At 23.8% G+C, this 6172-nt stretch overlaps 1 long non-coding RNA gene across 1 annotated transcript; it reads right to left on the reverse strand.

Annotated features, from left to right (window-relative positions):
* Positions 1–2661: 2661 nt before the first annotated feature.
* On the reverse strand, positions 2662–3562 carry LOC122849997. Its single transcript, XR_006373619.1, has 4 exons — positions 3451–3562; positions 3294–3366; positions 3090–3214; positions 2662–2993 (listed from the first exon to the last, which is right to left on the reverse strand). It is a non-coding gene; the product is annotated as an uncharacterized LOC122849997 (long non-coding RNA).
* Between the last annotated feature and the right edge of the window lie 2610 nt (positions 3563–6172).

Here is a 6172-nt window from a genome sequence, read left to right on the forward strand (position 1 = left end):
CCGATTTGGCTTTCCCTTCATTGCTGTTTCCAACATATACACTTGGTCCTTCCACAAAGTGAAATTAAGTTCAAGAAACAGTCAAAGAGAATAAGAAAAAAAAAAAAAGAAAGTAAAACTGTTGGAGGAAAAATCACTCGTCCTTTCATCGTGAATTTGTATAGGCTTGAGTGAGGGTGAAAAGGAAAATGAAATTTTACTGAGGGAGTAAAAGCTCATTCTGTTGGCTTCGATAGATGTAGATATGGCTTTTCACATCACGAATATTTAACATACAAATTCAAAATTATTATTATTATTAGTATTTTAATGAGATTTTACATTTTACAATTAAAATAGCTGAGAATTTAATGTAATTGTTAATTTTTTTTTTTTAATTTAAATATCATTTTCTTTATGTAAAAAATATTATTAAATTTTTAGAAGTAAAAATTGAATATATAATAAAATAAAGTCTGTGATTTTTGAATTATTATCTGTTGAAATTTATTGGTTTATTATTCATGTAATAAATAATTTGGGTATATATTTTTTTCTTTGTTTGTTTTATTTGTCAGGGGATGTAATGATGACCGATTTGGTTAATGGATCGGGTCACTGGGCCAAGGACGTGACATAGTTGTCTTTTTTTTGCTCATTTTTCTTTTTCTATATCATGACAATACAAAGAACTCTAAAACCACCAACTTTCAAAGCTTTTTTTACCCCTTTTTTAAAAAAGAAAAAAAAAAACCTGCTGATGTTTTCTTTGTTTGTTTTTTCTACTTATTCTTTTTATCTTTGAAAAATAATTGTGGCAGGGAGAAATTGCAATAGGGGTATATTCAGTGGTCGAAAAATAAGGGTGAAATTAGTATTCAATGGCTAGATTTTTATATATATAACTTTTTTTCTTTTATTTTATTTTCTATCGTTTATTTAGTTGTGTGTGAGACACATTTATACCAGCTAGTTTTGATCGAATTTTCCGTTGTCACATTACTTTGCAAAATGACAAAGAAACTCTTCCAATAAGGATGAACAAAACCGAAAATGTGGAAATAGAATGCTTGAAAATACAGACAATACCAAGCGCAAAATTACGTCGTACGAGTTTTCCAAGTAATTAAGCGCTGTCTTCTTCACTGCAATTCGTTTCTAAAAAAAATTTTATTCTATTTTTTTCTCTACTTATTTGAGATGTTTTTTGTCGTCTCATTGAAATGACTTTGTAATGAGAGTATTGTTTGAGAGGAAAAAAAAATAAATAAATTTATATTTGATGTGGAGAAAAAAAAAAAAACGAAAAAACAATAGTTAAAAGAAAATCACATTATCTCAGATAAATAGAATAATTTACTTGCAAATTGTAAATGTGTCAGAACATGTGACCAGAAATAAATTGCATTTTGTTTAACAAAAATAAAAAAATTAGATTTTCTATGATTTTGTGACTGACTGGACGACGACAAGGATGATATGTTTCAAAGATAAAAGGGGAGGAAACGGAAAAACGAAAATAAAAAATAAAAAAAAAATTATTGTGAGTGATTCACTCGAGCGATTTCGATGTATGGGTAAAAGGCATTTATACTAAAAGCAAATTCGAATTTCGGAAACTAGGCAAATTGTTTTTTCCGTTACATTTAGAAATGTATTAAAAAAAAAGCCAAAAAAAAAAAACTCAAAACATACAAGCTCAATTTGATAAACAAAGGAAAAAAAAAAGGAAATCAAATTTAATAAATTTTTAGAGATCATATGATTGGAAATGCAATTTAATATTATTAAATTGATGTAAAATTTTTACCGCTATAATTTACTAAAGAGATTTAAATGACTGATAAAATTAAAAATAAATTATCCATGTGTAAACGATATAATATTTTAACCTCGATCGAGAAGCTCTAAATTTACATATGCTAAATTAATTGTGTATAAAAATAATTTATATAGATAACACGAAAATTAAATGAAATATATTTTTAAAATAGCTATAATTAATTTAAATATTGTATTGAGCTAATAAATACTTTGAGATTTTTGTAAAATAGATGAGCTTGAATATCATTTGTATGATAAATTAACAGCTGTTTTAATAATTCATAAAGATAATATTTATCATTTATTTATAGTCAACAAATTAAATATTTAAAATAAATTTGTATGTTAAAAAATTAACCCAGTTTAAGAGAAAATAAATTAAATACTCAGCAGTACTTTAAAAGAAGCCAATATGTTTCGTGTTATTTTAATTATTTTTCTCATTGATGCAAACTTGTATCTTGGTTTGTTGGACTTTAAATATATTTAAAAAAAAAAATTTGAGTAAGTTATTTTGTATTAAAAATATGTTATTTTTTTGATTTCCATAAAACATAAGGTTACACAGCATCAATTGATGTGGAAGAAAAATATTTTCTACCACTACTGAATCCGCCTGATCAAACAAGGTCTCCAGAATATAATTTTGGTACTTGTAAGAAAAATGAAAGTTGGATGACATGTATTGCACCATGTCCAGCTACTTGTGATAACCCATATGGAGTGAGAGATTGCGTAGAAAAGGCAAGTTAATGAGATAAAAAAAATATTTAAAGATTAATATATATACAAGTTGTTAATTTAAAACGAACATGTTTTTTAAGAAAAAAATAAAATAAATATATTTTACAGCAATGCAATCCCGGTTGTGATTGTACTTTTCCACTTGTTCGCGATGGAAATTTATGCATCGACGTGAATCAATGTTTTAAAAAAAATTCAATTTAAAATGGATGATGTGTAGAAATGATACTAAACAATTTGTTATTCAAAACTTATTGACTCAACTCAAGGCAAAATAGAAAAAGAAAAACTCTTAAATTGCAGCTGTTTGAGTCAATTATATCACGTCAAAAATCAGTCATATGATTGAATATAAAAATAATAATAATAACAGTACATACGTGATATAAAATCTGGACAAGACTCCATTTCAACAGTAAAATTTCAGTTCCATTTGTCATGGACTTCTAAAAATAATAAAATAATAAATTTAATTATCAAATATTTTAATGCAAACTTGATTAAATAAATTAATTTAATTAATTAATTGTATATTAAATTACATCACATAGATGATGTCAAGGTGTATGTTTACACACACACACACGCCCAAAATCACACCAATATAACCTCATTGTCCAAATGAAAAAAATTGATTTATCAGTAAAAAAATATGTATTCAATCCATCTGTAATTTGTAATGATTATTTTAAGTGAAAAAAAATTAAAATTATTAGTAAAATAAATAAATTATAATTGGTACATACGTTAATTGAAATTAAAATAAAAAGAGACAACACATAGAGCATCCCAATACAATCATTTGTCCTGGATAAACATCTAAAAAATATAATAAAATTTTTTTTGATATTATTAATAAAATATTCTAATTAAAATATAATTATATTTTTAACATTAATTTACACTAATAAATATAAGTATAGAAGTGGAACCTTGGAGGGGTCTTGACACAGCTTGACATATTCTCTGATTGATGAGTCATTATAAAAATAAAAAAAAAAATAAAAAAATCGATAACAATATGGCGTTCACGAATCGCGCGAATAATTTTAAACTGAAAAAAAAAATTAAAATAAAACAAGAAAATGAAATTATCTATAAATTGGTAAATTATTATTATTATTTGTACTTTTATTGTTTATATTATTTATTTATTTTTATATTTTTATATTTTTATATTTTTTTGTATTTTTTTATTTGCAGTTTTATCATGAGTTTTATTTATTTTAAATATTATTTTCAAATTATTTGCGCGCTATACAGTGCCATCTGTGTTTTTTTCGACTCACTTATTTTTTGCTAATTTTTACTACTTTTTTATTTTGCCAATATTGCCAATTTTGCCAAGCCATGTTCAATGTCCGCCATTTCGGTCATAATTTTGCTGATCATCTCGTATAACTGCGTAGTTAAAAAAAAATATCTCAGCGGGAAAGAAAAAAGCAAACAAAGGTGTTATTTTTGTTTACTTTATTAGTGTCAACCAGTTCTAAAAATATAATAATCATCTAAATAATAATAACAACAGTGTGAGAATATATAATAATCAAAATATATTAATTTATTGTTATCAGGAAATTGTCAAGGACAAATGACGCCGTTGCTGTTTTGTCGTTGGAAAAAAGGAGTAAATGGACACCTTGTATTTTATTTTCAATAAATGTGAGCATTCCAATATTTTATTCTACTTATATTTTTTTAAAAACAATCATTATTATCATAATTCGTGTCAATAAATTTAATACAATATTTTTATTTTTTTTGTTGAAGATGCTTCATGACCTGGTGATGACGTCACACACTGACACCAATGTATCTTCACATCAACCCTGATTTGTCCATGTAATAATTTTAATATTATTATATGATTCATTAATACATAACGATCAAAAAATTTTTAAATAATCATAACAATAAATTATTATTTTTTTTTTAAGAAGTTCAACAAGTCCATGCTGTGGAAAGTTGCTGAAAGTTTGCTGTGAAAATTGAATCTTCTTTTTGGCTTTTGTCTTGGTTTCATCTCATGTGAGTACTTTTATTTTTATTATTTTTATATTCAATCATATTTCTGATCTTTGACATGGTATAATTGTCACAAGTTTTGGATGATTTGTGTCGGGCATTTATATTTGTGTGTGTGTACTTGAATTGATGACACACAATCTATTATTATGTTTTTTATATTATTTATCGATAAACGTTTAATAGATAATTTATTTAACGTTTTACCAATTATCAAATTCTTTTTTTTAATTCTCAGTGTTTTTTTTTTTTATAAACAATGAATGATTCATTTTATTTTTCATTGTTTAAATATAATTTAAATTAAAAATGTTTGATCAGGTTTTGAATAATATATTCACCTTGCATCTTTATATCAAGTGGTATTTTATCATTCAGGTTGATATTATTTTTAAAAAATTAACAGTAAAATATATTTAAAAAAAATTAGGATTATGTAGTTAACGTAGACAGTAAAGTCTCTTAAAAATTAACGAACTTTGAGCATCTTGTGGAAGACCATTTTTATATTATTAATAAATTTTAAATTAAATACTGTTAAATTTTTTCCATGGCTTAAAAATTCAGCATTTTCTACAACACGAACTGACAATTTTTAAAAAGTAATTTTAGACAAAAGTTTTTAATTATCGTGGACAAGAAGACGAGTTGATTAAACTTTTAACATTGATTTAATATGAATGAATATACATTTCTCTGAAAAAAAAAAAATTCTCATAGTAATTAGGTTTAATAGCATGTCGAGAATTTAAAAAGAATTTTAATTTTTTTTTTTTTTTCATTGAAAATGAATATTATATTTTCTTTCTACGTCATTCGTTACCAAGATCTTTATTTATTATTGAAGAAAAAAAAATAATAATAAATATATTATTCAAGTTTAAAAAAAACAATATACATAAATTTTATTTATCGAATTTAAGGTCATTATTATCGAACGAGTTTTAACCTTGTGTATATAAAACTAGAGTGAAACTTTATAAATTATAATAAGTTATGAGTACCTCTCTTGGGGTCTAGACCCTCATCGTAATGTCACACTTCATAATCATAACATCTATTGTCTTTCAACTCCAACGAATATAATTTAATTCCCTTGGAAAATTTAATTTTAAAATAAATGACGAATATACACCTAATTTTTATCTCGAAAAATAGAATCAGCAAAAAAATGACAAAACAAATTACAAACTAAAAATAACAAAATGACAATAATAATAATTTATCATTAGAAAAATTTAAATATAAAATATTCCAATAAACAAGTCACTTTATTTTATTGAATTAAAAAATAATATTAAAAGTTAAAAAAAAAATAAAAAAAATATAGTAAAGTTATAAATTTTTCAATTGAAAATAAAAAATATTAATAATAAATTTTGACATGTTAGATTTATTAAAATAGATTGGCTTGTGAATGAGTAAAATAAAGAGAAATAAAAATTAAAAGAAAAATGTAAATTGAAAGTTGCAATTTAACTTACAATGTGTATAAGAAGGTTGTGCATATATGACACACTTAAAACTTTAATGCTTAATATTGCATTCATTAAATGAAATAAAAAAAAAAGAAGACCCTCTGCTTAAATTACTATAAGAT

This window comes from Aphidius gifuensis, linkage group LG2, assembly GCF_014905175.1.
Source record: "Aphidius gifuensis isolate YNYX2018 linkage group LG2, ASM1490517v1, whole genome shotgun sequence".
NCBI classification, from domain to species: Eukaryota; Metazoa; Arthropoda; class Insecta; order Hymenoptera; family Braconidae; genus Aphidius; species Aphidius gifuensis.